Raw genomic sequence first — 17,840 nt, 5'->3', positions numbered from 1 at the left:
CTGACATTGGAAATGTGAGGTTAAGGAGAAAGGTGACTAGATCCTTGAACCCACATAGAAATAAAGTTCAAGTTAACAAGGAATATTAAAAGATATTTTTTAAGACAAAATCATGACTCTCATATAAATATAGATTTAACATGTCAAAGATTTCACTTAACTCATTTAATGAGGGAACCAGAAAGATATTATAATCAGTTCCAAAAAGAATTCAAAGCCAAATATATATGCGTCTCCATCCCCCCAAGGAGGTGTTGGGGGATCAATTGTCCTCTCTCCTGGACAAAATGTGTTTGCATATCTATGAGAGAGAATCATTGGCATGGTTACCAGTTAGTTATCTACAAGTTATAGCTCTGAGACAAAGCCACGAGGACTCCATAAAATCAGGTAAACCAGAGGGTGAGGTATATAAGCTCTCCCTTTCCGTTGAGGCCATTCAGTAATCTTGTCGGTCCATTCCAAATTCTTTCACGGACTACCACCACCACCCTCTCCCCCGGTTTTACTCCCAGACACCTTGAGTCAGCTGCAGGTCACTGTCCTCAGGGCTTGAGTCATCTCTGCCACCTCACCAGCGCAGGAAGTTCCCTGACCTTCCCTCTCCCTCACCTGCAAAAGCTGTAGCTCTTTTCTCAGTGTGACCTCAGAAATAAATCATTTGTGTTGGTGTCCTCGGGCCCCACCTCCCACAGACCTCCAGACATTCATCGACTTACACCATTAACTATGTACAAGTTCAATTGATTACCAGCACATATGGAACAAGGTTGGAGCAGACATAAATAAATACAGTCATTAATATGACAACCATGCCTGGCATATAAAACTGCCCCCTCATACCTGTGGATATTTCTATGTGTAATCCCTTTAACTAGAAGTCTTAGGCAGAGACTTTAGTGGTTCCTTTTCTGTGCTCCAAAAGTATTTAATTTGTTTTAGATTTGTTCTAGATTTAGTGTTGTAGACACATGTCTTCCTGCACCGTAAAAGGCGCTCCTTAAAATCAGGGTCATGTTTTTATCATCTTATGCTTCTCCCAATCCTCACTCAATTATTAGTGAAAGGTCAGAGGATCCAACTGAATTCTAAAAGAATTTATTGTATACCATCAAGTAAGACCTGGAGAGTTCAACTGAAATAAACTGCTTTTAGAGTGACAGCCAGAGAGGAAGCAGAGCTGAGCTGAAGGCGGGAACAAACAAAAGATCAGGGTTCAAGGATCAGGGAAATGTCAGAGAGCCTCAGGGAGCAAATAATTTTTAACCCCTTCAGCGGTCCTTCCATTTCCAACAGGACAAGGTCGTCTCATGATGACAAGGCCTCTCCCCGGCCACCTGTGCACTTACATAATCTCGGCTCTTTTTCGCTCACTGCCCCAGGTTTACACAGGATTCTTGTGATTTTCCAGATATGTCGTGCCATTTCAAAACCCATGCCTTTTGTGTGTTCTGTCTGGAATGTTCACTTGGCTCTTAGGGCTAAAGGTCAAATGGCATCTCCTTTATGAAACTTCTCATGTCTTCCCTTAATACAATTGACCCTCTCTGCACCCTCCCTGTCTCCCTACCTGTAAATCAAATTCAGTGATACCCATAAGGGCTCTAGATTTACTCATCCAACTATTAAAATGCCTTCTTCCTCCAGCCATGCAGAGAACACTGACATTTCAGGATTTTTTAGGTGGGCTCACACCTTTCCAGTCCTATTTCTTCTTTTTGGAGGGAGCTGCACTAGTCTGACTCTCCCTGTCTGCTTCTCGGATCACACGTCGCTCGGAAGAGGAATGATTTTTCTCAGCTGTCAATGTGGTAAAAGACACCAGGGATGAGAAGTTAAGTCCCATCTTTTCTTTTTTCTCCTTGAAAACTCACTACTTTCAGTAAGTCCACATTCTCCACTTCGCCTCCATGCTGTAAATTTTACAGTCCAGGACCCAATATGAGGAGGTTGAGAGTTTCCCTGTGGTGTCTAATGGTTCATTGTTATAGCAGGCCTCAGCCACATCCTCCAGCATCAACTCAATTTCAGCAGTGAAAATAACTTGATCTCTGCCTTGCAGTGAGAGCAGTGTGCTGTTACGCGGAGGTCGCTTAAACCCTCAACAGCATTGCCCTCCGTGATGGAAACCCACAGTCCGGCCCCCAAATAATTCTTTGACTCGATTTTTCACTAAACTCCCCCATGCCGGTGCTGGGGCAGCTCCCATGAGATGAGAGCCAAGAGGAAGTGGGGGGGGGGGTGGTGTGTAGGATAGAGGCCTGGGGAAAGGCAGGTCATGTCACGTTTTCCAGGTAGTCTAGGAGAGGGGCCCCCCTCCTCAGGGCTTTCCTCCTCCCCGGAAGCTTGCCCGGGGGACAGAAACATCATCATCACATAGTCTGTTTCTAAAACTGTTAAATGGAGGAAAACATGCTACTTTGCTGAGGTTTTCTCCTTACCCAGACCGTCCTCCATCACAGCTCACAAAAGACTGCCATATAATTACCGCAACCTGACAGGCACTTCACAATTTCCCTGAAATTGTCAGCTGGATTACTTCCTTTACCTCTTTCATTTTCTAAAGAGTAATTGCAATGAGTCGGTCTCTCCTGTTGCTCCCAAATTGCCAAGCATTCTCCTCAAGGAAGACTGAGGCAGGTACTGTTCAGGACTTATTATGTGTTTGTAATCAGGGCCAAAAGACAAGCTTCGATCTGACATTTCCGGTCTCAATGTTGAGTCATTTTGCTCTTATTAACTCAGAAGTGACAGTTTCATCAGGTCACTCCAGTGGTCTAAGTCCTTCATTGCCATTGTTATTTCACACAGTATCGATTCCCAACTGTTGTCCCACTTTGCCCAATCTCCCTGCCCATCGTCATCCCCCACAGTGATATGAACTTCCTACCTCATCAGCCTGGTGCTTTCACTGTTGCCAAGACAACTCTCAAGTTCTTCCGTCTTTACTTTCTCTTATGTGGTTCCCCTTTGGGTATATTATTGCCCTTCTACTAATCCAAGTCTATCTGTCAAAGGCCAGTCCAACTCCTACTCCCTCCAAGAAGATGTGCATCCTGCATTTTAAGATTAAGAAAATTAACAAATTAGATGAATCACTCATTTTTTTTTTATTTGCAAATACTGCTATATGGCCTATTTGGTTTTACTGGTTACGAATACTATAGGTTGTATGAAACCCTGAGATTCATACACTTCGGAGAGCTCAGAGAATTAGCAGGGATGCAGAAAATCAACAGATAATTACTTTTCATTGTAGTAAATAAATGTTATTGATAGAGGCAGGTGTAGGGATCTCTGGAGGATACAGGTGAGGGATATCAATCCCAGGTTAAGGTGAAGAAAGGCTTTGAGGTGCTAGAGAGAGTTTACTAGATACCTAAAAGGAGTCGTGCACGCCACTTGGACAACCTGGGGTGTGCAGGCCTTGTCATTCTCTTTGCACACACCATTCTGTCCAGATCCGCAAGCAGAAGCAAATAGACTGGGGTGCAGTGCCAGAGATGGCCATGTGGTGGAGCTAGAGGGGAGAAGCTGGGCGACTTCGGAGATAGTGCAAATGGCCCTTCAGGTTAAGGCACAGAGCCCAGTATATACTACAAGCCCCGGTGACGTGATGGGAGGAGAATTTTAGGTGACAGTTGTCATGATCAGAGACTCTAGAAGCTTTTTCAAAGTGGTGCATTAGGTGAATCATAGGCGAACAGATTTCCCTCTACAAATCGGATCATTAGAAAAGAACCTAGATATGTAATGAAGAAAGCAGAGATTGCTTCAAACTCGCGCTTATTTCTTGAGGTGAATATTACCTCCTGCATGGCTAAGTTCCACAAAGGCAGGAACTGGGCCTGATTTATAACTTCCTTCTCTCAGCCCACACAGAATGTGCTCACCAAAGTGGAGCAGGCATGAAGTGATGCTTTCAGGGATGCTTAATTCAACTAGCCAACCTGTATCTTATCTCTTATTTTTCCAGCACAGATACAGTCTATGTGTCAGACATATCATTTAAAATACATTTTGAATAAATATTAAATATATGCAAAAGGAAAACTGCAACCGAATACCCATAGTCACTATCTTGCATCTGAAATGAATGGGTCATTATGAGGATGTTGGATGCTCCTGAGTGAATTTCCCTGTCTGGTCATCCCCTGCTCCTGCCGCACAGAAAATCGCAATCCTGATTTCTGTTTTCATCATTGTCCTGCCTTTCTTTGTGGTCTGAACACATCAGGATCTGTTCTTGAACAATCTCTTCTTGAGTTTTACAGGCTTTCAGCTTCATAAAGACAGATTCAGATTGCATGCATTCTTCTGTGACTTGCTTTTTTCAATGAATAATTTGTTTCTGAGATTCAGCCATACTCATTTTCACTGCCTTATATCACTAGTTGAGAATATCACAGTGTGTTTATCCATTGCTCTAACAGTGGACAGCTGGGCTCTTTTTGGCCACTGTAGCATTGCTCTTATGGACTTCCCTTTGTAGTTTTCCCAATAGATTTACCGGTAGCGGACTCTGTGACTAGAATAAAAAACTATAAACGTGAGATTTCGACTGATATTGATATTGCAAATGTAAATGACAATTGTAGAGATGAGACGTTTTTGACATGAGTGGAAAATGGAAACACTGTTGATACTACCTTTCTTCATGTGATCAAAAAGGTAAGTGGAACTTATAGCATATTTACATTTCACAGGGCGCCTGGGTGGCTCAGTCAGCTAAGCGTCTGACTCTTGATTTCAACTTAGGTCATGATCTCGTGGTTTGTGGGATCAAGCCCCATTTTGGGCTCTGTGCAGAGCCCACTTGGGGTTCTCTCTCTCCTATCTCTCTTTCCCTACCCCCTCTCTTTCAAAATAAATGAACATTAAAAAAATTTTAGAATATTTACATTTCTGTAACCATAGAAATATAATAAACCAACACTGCTCTTAGAAATTAGGCTGATGGGGCAAAGGTCTTATGTGAGATTAAATATTGCCTCTGATTATTTTGCCTACATATACTTATCTTATATTTACTGATAATTAATGGGAAGAAACAAGACCCTCAAACAAAGATAAAAAAAAAACTGCCTGAATATAAAGCTTGTAAAAGTAACCTTCGGCCACACAACTTAAGATAACAATAAAAATTACAAAACCTAAGAAATTGCAACTGTTTTTTTTTAGAAGATTAGACAATTGTTCTAGGATATTGAATTTTCTTACTTAAGCTAATTCACCATCCCTGTGATAATTAATGTGTAAAGTGTGTTTCTGTTAAAGACCGTTTTGACTGGCTGTCACCTACAGCTATGGTCTTTAAAACTGCATCCGGAGTCTGATCCAAACACAAGGTGAAGCTGTTGTCTTTCACCGTGATCTTGGGCAAGGCAATCAATCTGAGCCTCAGATTCCTTTAAAATAGGTTTTGTAATCTCAACCCTGCCTTGCTCAAGTAGCCAAGATGGTCAAGTGATATCAAGTGTGTAGAAACTCCTTGTAATTAGTAAAATTTTGGACCCATGTAATGGATGGTGGTGGTGGCAGTGGAAATTACGTTACTATTTTGCTCAAATAGGCCACAGGAAGCCATAAAATTTCTTATTGGGAAGGGGAGTATGATATCAGGGTTCACCCCGAATCTGTGAATTTTATGCTACACCAAGTGTGCCAGTCTGTGAGTCATACTGTGATGGATTGAATTTTGTCCCTCCAAAAATTTTATGTTGAAATCCTGACTCCCACAACCACAGAATGTGACTTTATTTGGAAATAAGGTCATGGCAGATGTAATTAGTTAAGTTAGGATGGGGTCATGCTGGACTAGAGTGGGTCCCTAATCTGACCAGTGTCCTTCTAAAGAGGGAAAATTTGGACACAGACACACACAGGGGAAATGCCATGTGAGGATACAGGTAAAGATGGGAGTGATGCTTCTGTACATCATGGAATGCTAATGATTGCCAGAAACAACCAGAAAGTAGGAAGGAGGCAAGGATCAAATTCTCACTCATCGCCCTCAGAAGGAACAGACCCTGCCCACAGCTTGATTTTGGACTTCTGTCCTCCGGAACTGGAAGCAAATGAACTTCTTTTGTTTAAGACACTCAACTTTGTTACAGCAGCCTTGCGAACTAACACACACACACGCTTAAAATATTATATTATTAGGGGCACCTGGGTGGCTTCGTTGGTTAAGTGTCTGACTTTGGCTCAGGTCATGATCTCACGGTTAGTGAGTCTGAGCCCTGCATCCAGCTCTGTGCTGACAGCTCAGAGCCTGGAGCCTACTTCCGATTCTGTGTCTCCCTCTCTCTCTGCCCCTCCCCCATTTGCATTCTGTCTCTCTCTCTCTCTCTCTCTCTCTCTCAAAAATAAATAAATACATTAAAAAAAAACTTTTAATGTATTCTTAGGGAAAATTCTTGCAGTATTTGGTCAGATTTATAAATACTTTTCACAGTGGTAGAATGGATCATCAACACTGATTTCAGGAAACCTACTGTTATAATATTTACATGTACAGTATTTTCATTGGTAACTAATAAGCATATAGTCAACTTCATGCATCCATGTGCAAAGAATTTGAAATATAAATTATTTTTTTCCTAAAAGCAGAGCAAAGATTATTTATGTAATATATTCAGTGCTGCTAAGCACTCAGATATCTGTCTTATATCATAGTTGATGAATAGGTGGTAAAATCCTTCTTGAAATCAAGTTGGCAAAATATATTAAGTACCATAAAATACAATCTTCCACTTCTCGTAATCTGCCTTAAAGGAACATGGTATGAAATTCAGATGCAGAATTATGGCTAAAGTTTATTTATTCCAGTGTTATTTTTGTTAATATATGCAGGAATCATCCAAAATGCCCAAATAACATGGGGATGGTTAAATCAATTATAACAGATTTTAATTTAAATTACTTTTAATAATGTTTAAAATATACTGTTGGGTGACAAACAATATATATGAAGCAGGGATTCTCAAAGTCTAATAGAGAAGCTGGTAAGGGTCCCCAAGACTTTTTTAAGGAGTATGTGAATTAAAATTATGTTCATAATAATACTATGACATTATTTACATGTTCACTCTCCTTTTCTTATAACTGTATAGTGGGGTTTTCCAGAGTCTATAGGGAGCATCATGAATATCTAAAAAAAACAATTAAAATATTCCTTCCTGTGGCACCTGGGTAGCTCAGATGGTTAAGTGTAAAAATCTTGATTTCAGCTTGGGTCATGATCCCAGGGTCCTGGGATAAAGCCCTGCGTCCGGCTCCACACTGAGTGTGGAGTCTGCTTAAGATTCTCTCTCTCCCCCTCCCTCTACCCCTCCCCCCCCCTTGTGCTTTCTCTGTAAAATTAAAAAAAATTTTTTTCCTTCCTTTTCCAATTCTGTATCTGTGAGGCTGGATTTTCTTCATATATTTAGGCAAAGCAATATATCATAACAGGTTGAATGCAGAAACCTTTGTGAGAATCCAGCTATTTTCTACTAAGTCAGACATTAAAAAGATTTCTAAAACAATGCCATTCTTTTCACTAAATTTTTGCTTTTATTATTGCAATTTTATTTTTTTTATTTTTTTCCAACGTTTTTTATTTATTTTGGGACAGAGAGAGACAGAGCATGAACGGGGGAGGGGCAGAGAGAGAGGGAGACACAGAATCGAAACAGGCTCCAGGCTCCGAGCCATCCGCCCAGAGCCTGACGCGGGGCTCGAACTCACGGACCGCGAGATCATGACTTGGCAGAAGTCGGACGCTTAACCGACTGTGCCACCCAGGCGCCCCTTTTTTTTTTTTTTCCAACGTTTTTTATTTATTTTGGGACGGAGAGAGACAGAGCATGAACGGGGGAGGGGCAGAGAGAGAGGGAGATACAGAATCGGAAACAGGCTCCAGGCTCCGAGCCATCAGCCCAGAGCCTATTATTGCAATTTTAAACAAATAAATGTTTAAATTATTTGCCAAGTTTAATACCAGACAGTAAATATCAACAAAACACAAGAACAAAACTCTTGGGAATCTTCAATAATTTTTAAGATGGAAAATGGTTCCGAGACCAAAGAGTTTGAGAACTCTTATTCTAGAAAATATTATTTCAACCACGCAACGAAGAGCTGCAAGGAATTTGCTGAATTGTTGGGATTATGCTGAATTGTTAAGAGTGATTATCTGTGGATGTTGGGTTTAAGGGTCATGGTTATTTTAACATCTTTACTTTTCTGTGTTTCCAAAAGTTTCCACTTTAGTATGTATTTCTTTTATATCTGATGAAGGGTAATTTTCTTTAATTTGCACTTTTCTGTTCTTCACCTTTAAAAAAATCTCTCTGCACTTAAGCCTTCATTTAAAACCTAAAATTGTAAAATGTCTCTTAATTATACTTGCATAGAGTCTCAGCTCACAAAATTCTGCCAGATTTAAGGTCTGCAGACAAATTAACCACAAGCTATATAGAGGTAGAATTTATAAATGGAATATGCACTGCACCAGCACTTTCCAGAGAAATGGCCTTTGAAACACCAGTGAATAGAGGAGACATCTTCCAGGCGATGTTTATGCCAAGGCTGAGATAAAATTTCACTTTGCATTTATTTATTCATTTTTGTTTGTTTCTTACTTAAAAGTTGACTGCCATGGAGCCTTAAAATTATCAATGATCTTAACTCCTATTCATTTCAAAATTTGACCTGTACAGAAAGGCTCACAAATCAAGCTCACCACCTATTTGTTTGGATGCTCCCAAGGACCAAAGGTTTTGGTTAATATATTCCACTATTCAATAGCTCTGCTTGTAAAAAAAAAAAAAAAAAAAAATCTGAGTTATGATCCTTTTAATGTCTACAAAGCCCAAGTAGATGTGTGATCTTGGGCCAGTTCCACAGGTAAAACATTATGTTTTTAATATGTCATAGGCCTAATAATACAAGTTCTCATAAAGTTGTGAGCATTATATAACATATAAAACTAAACAGCAGCACCTGGCATACGATTGATGCATAATTTGTGTACAATAACTATTGTTATTTTTGTGTTTCCAAATACTCCAAAACTGATATTGGGGCCAGCCAAAAATGGGCCCCTCAGTATCTTAGGAACATTCTATCAATCCATTGCTCTATTCCTGGTACTTACATCTGCCAAGAAGCCTTTCCAGCCTACCTAGCATTTTTCCTTTGGCTCCAGAACTTCTGGAGCGCATATTGCCTGGGATACTTCCTGCTGCCCCACTGCACCTGTATCACAAGCCTCTTCATAGGCTGGACAGAGTTTTCTGCTTCCTTTATCTTCTCCCACTCGGTGTAGTATAGCCCCTCTGTGGATTGACTGGTTTCTTTTTCTTTTTTTAAGTTTCTTTATTATGAGAGAAAGAGAAAATAGAAGTGGGGGAGGGGCAGAGAGAGAGAGGGAGAGACAGAATCCCCAGCAGGCTCCACACAGTCAGGACACAGCCCAATGTGGGGCTTGAACTCACCAACTGTGAGATCATGACCTGAGCTGAAGTCAGACACTTAACCAACGAAACCATCCAGGCGCCCCTGGACTGATTGATTTCTGATACATTATCTCTTTCATGGTTCCTGCTCAACATTTCTCCTCTGGAGTATTTTGAGATTATTTTAGTCTCCTTCCTTGTCTCCTGTGGAATACTTATTAGAATAAATTAGACCCCCCTCTCTCCCATTCAATCGTCATGGCTCCAGGAGTCCTGTGAGTAAGATGAATTAAAACAGATATCTTTGTCTTCCTGGATCCTAAGAAATTTGATTAGCCATTTTTCATATTTCTCTATCCTTTAGGATTAGGCGATATCCCAGACCAATTCTCACCCACTCAGATTTTCATAAATATTTTACAAACTCCTAAATGCCAGTAAGTTCCTAATTCCCTTGCCATTTATTTCATCCTTCAGCCAGCAGAAGACTGTAACCATCCAGAACTATATGGAGAGTAGAGACGAGGGGAGTGAGCATCTTATCAGGACAGACATGTTACCAAAATGGCCTTGCCTTTTTCTGGAGAACCCAGGGATTCCCACTAGACCAAAACTAGGCTTCATAGTGCCTCAAGCAGAAACTCAGTGTTCCTAAAAATATATAAGGTGGATAGATACATATTCCCTGTATTTCTTACCTCTAGCTTACTGCAAAGGGTATTCTAAGGGAAGGCATGTTTGTGACAGAAAGAGAGAGAGGGAGGGAAGGAGGAAGGAAGGAGGGAAGGAAGGAAGGAGGGAAGGAAGGAAGGAAAGAAGGAAGGAAGGAAAGGAAATCATCAATAAGATGGCTATCAAAAAAAAAAAAAAGAATCTCATCCATTTTGCTTTGAAAAATCCAGATAGGCTTGAGAGGAGAGTAGCAAGTTTGAAATTTTCTGAGTTTATACTGAATTCTATTTGAAATGAGAGCTCTGTGTGAGTATGGAAACTTGATCTCAACAATATCAAGAGATAATATATGAACATTCCTCCGACAGTTCCAGATGTACTGTTGTGTCAAGATAAATGCTGCCACTCATCTGAGGTCCTTCTCTTCTGCAAGGTATGTAAAACCTGAACTAATGTCATAACTGACTTTAAGGCAGAGGATGTTACAACTTATTTTCAACATGGGAAAGATGTTGATCATACTCTCCAGAGCCCATCACGCTCACATTTATTCTTCATTTGGGAGTTGTAATATGACAATCAAATGCCTTGTTGTTTGCCTATTCTTTTACTGCTGGCAGCTTTAATACTTCCTAAAGTGTTGGGCAAACTCTTCCTGAAAGTTTGCTTTTTCTAAGTTCTAGCCTTACAATGCCAGGTCCTGTAGATGGTGGACACCCGCGGGTACCTTCCTCCCTCCCATTATTTTCATCAATCCCTCAACTTCTGTTAGCACAATGGAGTTATGGGATGCTATTACATGATGCATTCTCAAGCATATAACTTCACTAGCCAACATCAGATCGAAAAATGGCCTTGAATTCATCATGAGTTTGACAAATCTTATATCAAACCATTCACTAATGCATTTGCAATTAATCACACAGTGAGTGCACAATTCCTTTTTTAAATATATTACATTTTCTCTTGTGTCTCCTTTTAGAACTTTAAAGGAGTATATTATGTATTTGTGCTTTACGTGTGGTCTGTGCCTTCCTTCATATGTGCCTGTTTGCATACGTGTGTCCTTGGGTATGTCTGTGTGTGTTTATATACGTACGTGTGCATATGTATACATATGTATTGTCTGCAAAGTGTCTCACAATACTATGTGAATGTGTGAAGTGTGTATATCCATGCGTATGCGTGCGTTTGTGTGTGTTGTGTGCTCCTGTGGGCTTGCCATGCAGAGTGAGATGCTTGAGTTTCCTTTTCCTTGGAAACCAGAGAGTTTGTCCTATTTTGCCTGTTGTTACATAAGCTGGATAAGTCGAAACTCAGTGGGTTTATCAGGAAGAAATGGATTTTGCAATCTCTCACTGTATCTGTTATTTCTTCCTCCCTGGTCAACACACTCTACTGACGTGAGTGTTTGCTGATGAATCATCACTCTGAGAAAAGCAATGACGTCAGGCTGTTTAAATGAAGTAACTGTGAAAGGACTAGTTATCTTTTTTTATTTTGCTTGGGAGTATTGATAAAACGATGTATTCTTATTTTGTTCTCTCAGAGTCTTGGGTGTATTTGGACATGCTGACCAAATTTGTCCATGGAAACTATTAAATTTCATGCATAGCTGAGCTCACACACAACAAAAAGTGGAGTTGGCTGTGCTGAGATGGAGGGTAGCAAGGATCCTGGCAGGTTATGTGGTCCCCCAGGGCTCAGCAGCTGTCTACCTCGTTTCTTGGTAGCAAAATTCAATTTCCACTCTACCCACATGGGCCAGGAGTCAGCAGGGATCCACACTGGCTCACAGAATTTTCACTTCCTCATTTGTGAAACGTGACCAAACATATTAATCTCAGCGACAAGCAGATTAGAATACTGGACAGGATGAACAAATGCAACCATCAGACACAGAACTGCCCCAACAGTGCCAGATGGGGTTGGAGGCAGATCCTGGGTTAGGGAGCAAGAATGTAAATAACATAGGGCTTGGAAGATCCTCTCAAGTTTCTAAATGATATCTTGTTTACCCCAATACATCTCCGAAAGTCTTCAGAAGTATTTTTTGCTAGAACACTATCAGTCAACTAGCCTACACAGACAGCTTTAGGGATTCTCTCCTCTGTGGTTTGCAGAGTGAAATTTCGACCTGTGTTTGTCACTTGAGGCTCCCTGTCATTAAACGTCCACTTCTCTTTACAATATAATCCCCTGTGCATGCTTTCTCAAGCCCTTTGCAGGATGGCCCCTTGTTTCCTATGCTAACCCACATCATCAAGTACCCCCTGAATCTGCCTTTAGAAAATACTTTGTCGAATTTCTTCTCTGATTTCCTGGCCTGGATATGTGAGGTATCTTTTTTGTTTTGAGGAGAAATTTTCCAGGTGGGCATTCTAAAATACATGTTAGAGAAAATAAATAAATAAATAAATAAATAAATAAATAAATAAGAATAAGAATAATCAAGACATTTAGAAAGGAAAGGAAGAAGTGGAGGAGGAGAAGAAAAAGGAGAAGAATGGAGAATACACCCCATCTCCTATTAGATCTTCCTGAGAAGCAAAAGTAATCAAGACAACCTGGTGTTGTAGACAACTGGATCAATGGGACGTGATGTTGAGCCCTGATGAATGACAGAGGCAGTATGACAGATGTGCTTGGGAAAGAAAGTCTGTTCAATAAATGGACATGGGGCGATAAAAAAAAAAATGTTTATTTATACATGTGCAGGAACAGTGGACTCTCTCATGTCATACAACAATCAACTCCCCATGAATTAAGGACTTAAGTATCAAAATTAAAGACCCAAGTAGAAAATATAAGAGCTATTCAATTTGAAAAAAAAAAAAAAGTCATACAATCCAAGTGTTAGGATAAGGACTAACTTAATCTCTGATATTGCTCTAGAATGTGCAGTTTGGCAGAAACATTTGGGGGAAAATGTTTTGTCATTATCTTAAATGTTAGATGTTGTTCTCATATGCTGTTCCAGAGATTTTACTCTTAGGTACTTTCCCAAGATAGGAGAAAAAACAGATTGACTAAGAAATTTCAGGATCACAGAAGGTGGTAACATTTAACTCCATACCTCAGGGGGGAAAAAAAGATAATAATGAAAGCCAGTGCAGAAATAAAAACAACTCAAAAGCATCAAGAATAGAACAGCTTTAAATAGAGTCAAAATGGAAGAACATAAGCTTAAGAAAAAATTGTGCAAAAGTAATTGGAAAATTACAAAGAGATCAACATCATTGGAGAGAAAATGAAATCTATGCTAAAAAAAAAAAGAACACGGAAATTCTGCATGTTTGTTTTTCTTAAAAATAAAGGATAGCATAAATGAAACAGAATATATTCAAATATATTATGTGAAAATACTTCCCTAAAATACAGAAAATCTGCATGTGAAGTTTTAAAGGCCGCTGTTGTTGTTTATTGCTTGTCGTTTTGTTTTGTTTTGTTTTTCAGAAAACTGATACCTCTAAAGCCAAGAAATATCCTGGTAAGTTACTGAACTTGAAAGATTAATCAAACAAAAGAAGTCAGAACTTTGATGTCATTTCTGTGAATGAACTAAATTCACATCACGTCTATTTAAATTGAGAACCAGAGTTAAAAACTATGCGGAAATTATGGTGCAGAAAAGGCACAACCATTATAAACTAACACGATGTGAGACAATATAATTAATAGAAATTAGGACATCAATGTTCTTAATGAGGAAATTAAGAAAAAATGTAATTGTATTGATTTCCTTGTTTTTCAGAAAAAATTCAGCATACTGATAAAAGTATATACCTCAAGAAATACAGGTTTATGTGTATTATTTATGAATACTGTGGTAACCACAAGACCCAAGAGTATATTATAAACTGTGCAGCTTTTCTGAAGGAACTGCACACACACACACACACACACACACACACACACACACACACAAAATCAGCAGGAGCAACAACAAAGGAAATGGAAATCATAGCAAATCTCATTTTTCTCTCTACCTCCACATATAAATATATGAATTATTTATGTATATATTTCTTATCTTTATACATTTCTTATGCTAGGACAACATACTTCACAAAGTAGGTACTCACAAAATCAATACTATATTGTAGGATATCAGGATCACCTCAGAGCCATTAAAACTGTTGCCAGCACCCCTTCCTTCCAGGACCTCCCAGCCACACCCCCCCTGCCCCCCACATCCCTGGCCACAGGCACTACCCTGGCCTTTTCATTCTCTAAAGTCCTGTAGCCTCTCTTATCTGTGATAGCAGTCTCTGACACAATTCTGGAATCAGAGAGAAGATATAGTTGGGAGGGATCTTCAGGCACAGGAAAATCACTTCACCTCTCTGCTTTCATTTCTTCCTTGTAAAATGCCTTCCTTTGCTTCTTCACCATTTCTAGAGTATGTGTCTTATTTTCCCATCAAATTCTGTGTTCATGGAACACTTGTGCTCTGGCCTTGAAAATCTTCTCTTTCCTACGAAGTGTGAAGCACTATCTTTTGCACATAGGAAGGGCTCCGTATCCAGCTATGTTTGAATGAATAGAGGATTAAATGTTAGATTGCACATATTGGGGCTTTATCCTGTGCCCAAAACTCTGCTGATCACTTCACATGCGTCGCATAATTTAATCTGCTTCGCAAGCCTACTTCTATTTTATGCTTGTACCAAAACATAAAGAGATTAGTAAACATGCCCAAACCGGGATTTGAACCCAGGTAGTCTGGCTCCTGACTTAATTACTATGCTGCATGGCGGAAACAAAGGGTAGCACGTATTGTACTGAACTCGGCTGACTTGTAGCATGTCTTCAAAGATTTAGAATACGTGGGTCACTTCCTTCAGCAGGTCCAGCTGCACCTGCACCAGGGAACTTCTCACCCTTTCAGCAGGTGGACAGGAAGCCCCAGGGGTAGAGACATGCTCAGTGAAGCGAGTGACCTACAATTTGAGGATGGTGGCAATCCCAGGCACCCTTGTTGCATAACACTCCTCTGAGAGCCAGGCCCACATGGGACTCACCTAAACAGGCACAAGACACGGCCTTCCTGCCAACCTGCACTTCCTCTGCAGGCAGCTCAAGAGGTGAGTGCTTCCTACTCAGTAGGCACAGGAAAGAGGGAGGAAGAGAGCCTTGGGCAAGTCCCAACTTTGAGGAACTAGACCAGGAGGTAGGTCTGCTCTTACTTGTGTGTGTCCCCCTAGTGAATTGTGCCACTTGAAATCCCTCAAAGCCTGTGTAGTTCTAAGAGCATCATCATTACAACTGTAGAAAAGTGTTTTTGTCTTCCAGAATTTTTAGTGTTATTTTCATCAAAAATAAACCTAACCTTGCTCATTTACCACGGACTCTCCATCACGGGTCGGCCATGCTGTCACTACCTCCTTTCTGCTCCTATAACGGCCCAAGACACAACATTTACTATATTATGGCACGGTCTTTGTTCTCCAACTGTCTCCCTGGCTAGACTGTGGCTTCGAGAGCAAGGGAAGAATGTGTTACGCATCTCTGCGTCAGCAGCACCTAGAAAACGAATGCTTGACACTGAGCAGACAACAATGCATTTGTGAAGCACGTAAAGGAGAAACCAGCAGTCCAGTGAAAAAATAAAAATCTATCCAATGGAATTGAATCAAAAAGAACAGCTGAACTGTCTGATGGGAAAGCTGGTCTCCTAGCCCAAGGCCCAGGGATTTTTCCCAAAGTTGAAGCCCCTGAGTTAGCATATTATTGATTTAAGTGGAATTTGAAGTGCAGGGAGAATGTGGGTTATTCTCTGTGGCATTCAGGTCAACATCTCCATTTTTAAAAAATGCCGGCACAACATTTTACATGTGGCACATAAAATGATACCACATACCTTTGATGTATTTGCTACATATGCAAAACAAAAACAAACCTTATTATCTTACAGGAATAATTACTTTGACATTTGGGGACATTTCCTTCCCATTTTTGTTCCCATTCTCACACAAATGTGTGTAAATAGCTAGATTGCTAGATAAAGATAGTCCCCAAGACATGTTGACATTTATATCTCCAGACTCTGTTGATAGGGTACCCTACGTAGCAGAAGGGTCTTTTCAGATGTGATTAAGAACCTGATGTGGGAAGATTGTCCTGAACTATATTGGGTGGGCCTCACGTAATCACAAGGCTCCTTAGAAGAGGAAGGCAGGAGGGATGGATTCAGAGGAGGAGACCTAAGGACAGAAGCAGAGGCTAGAGTGCTGCCAGGCACGAAATAAAGAATGAGTGAAACCTCTAGATGCTGGAAAAGGCAAGGAAGAGATCCTCCCCTAGACCACCAGAAGGAATGCAGCCCTGCTGACCTGTTTGGATTCCTGACCTCCAGAACTGTAACATAATAAATTCGTATTGTTTGAAGCCACTAGTTGGTGGCAATTTGTTAGAGCAGAGGCATAAAACTACCAGAAACTATGTTAGTTTCCTAGGGCTGTCCCAACAAATTACCATTAAAACAATGAAATTTGTCCCCTTAAAGTTCTAGAGGCTAGAATTCCAAAATGAAATGTTGGTAGAACCACGATCTCCCCAAAGGCTTCAGAGAAGAGTCCGTCCTTGCTTCTGATAGTAGCTGGCAGTCCTTGGCGTGTAGATGCATCACTGCAGTCTCTGGTGTTATCATCACACAGCAGTCTCCCTGTGTGTTTGTGTCTTCACACAGCCTTGTAAGGACACCAGTCATTGGACTTAGGGCCCACCTTAATCCAGTATGATCTGAATTTGACCAATTCCATCTGCAAAGACCCTATTTTCAAATAAGATCACATTCTGAGATTCCAGATGAACATGAATTTGGAAGGATACTATTCAATACAGTATGTATTAGTAGGTAGGTAGGGAGACAGGTAAGTGCGTACATAGATGATGGATAGATAGATAGATAGATAAACAACCTTTGTCAAAACCATTTTCATTGTTGTATAATGTTTTATTATATGTTTATAGCAGAATTATGTATTCTTTTCACTGGAAACACATTGTTATACTTACCGAAGCATCGGTTACATCACTAGAAGAACTGCCTTCATTTCGGAGTGCCACATTCTGCATGGGATAATAACAAACTGAAACTCACTTTGGAAAGGGCAAACCAGGACAGATAATGGACTCAAATCATTTCTCATGAAGGTCCATGGAAGGAACTGGAATGATTAATCAAGAGACGAGAAGCTTCAGGACATACATGGAAGATATCTTCAAAGACAGAATGTACAATCACCTTGAAGAGAAATTAATCTTACTGTATTTTTCCCCAAGGTGTTGAACTGAGGCAAATGGATCCAAACAATTTCAAAGGGTATAGTGCTGCAGTGACCTCACCTCTCTGTGTGTCCTTTTCCTCGAAGATCTGGAACCTGATAATCTTCGATCTTAATAGTGCTCCAAAGTCTTCAAACAAATGTTTCCTTAAAATACATTCATCAAAAACCATGGATGGTATGAGATTTGTTTTTAACTGTCAAGAACTGCTAAGGGTCTGAGATTTTGCCCTTCTTGCAAATGAACAAGTTATCCTATTATAGTTCCAGACACGTTGGAAGATAAGAGACTCCTGAGTCAGATGCAAAGGTTGACTTGTTACTCATGGCAATAGCAGTAGCCCGTGTCATCATCCTCTTGACCAGCCTCCAGACCCCAGGTCCCACAGGGTGATGTGGGTGATGTGGGTGATGTGGGCGGTGCCTGCATGTGCAA

At 40.3% G+C, this 17,840-nt stretch overlaps 1 long non-coding RNA gene across 6 annotated transcripts in view; it reads left to right on the top strand.

Annotated features, from left to right (window-relative positions):
• The window catches only part of LOC147582258 (uncharacterized), a 423,253-nt gene extending 405,677 nt beyond the window's left edge, over window positions 1-17,576 (top strand). For 5 of the 6 annotated variants that reach the window (XR_015248897.1, XR_015248893.1, XR_015248896.1 and 2 more), the window contains 4 exons: window positions 10,484-10,552; window positions 13,572-13,605; window positions 14,963-15,202; window positions 17,403-17,576. This is a non-coding gene — a long non-coding RNA (uncharacterized LOC147582258). The remainder of the gene's footprint in view (window positions 1-10,483; window positions 10,553-13,571; window positions 13,606-14,962; window positions 15,203-17,402) is intronic. The other variant, XR_015248894.1, reaches the window with a different exon arrangement.
• Window positions 17,577-17,840: the final 264 nt, after the last annotated feature.

Source organism: Puma concolor, chromosome A3, assembly GCF_028749965.1.
Source record: "Puma concolor isolate L17-30 chromosome A3, mPumCon1.1.hap2, whole genome shotgun sequence".
Lineage (NCBI taxonomy): Eukaryota > Metazoa > Chordata > Mammalia > Carnivora > Felidae > Puma > Puma concolor.
This window is presented reverse-complemented; position numbering and strand designations above follow the sequence as displayed.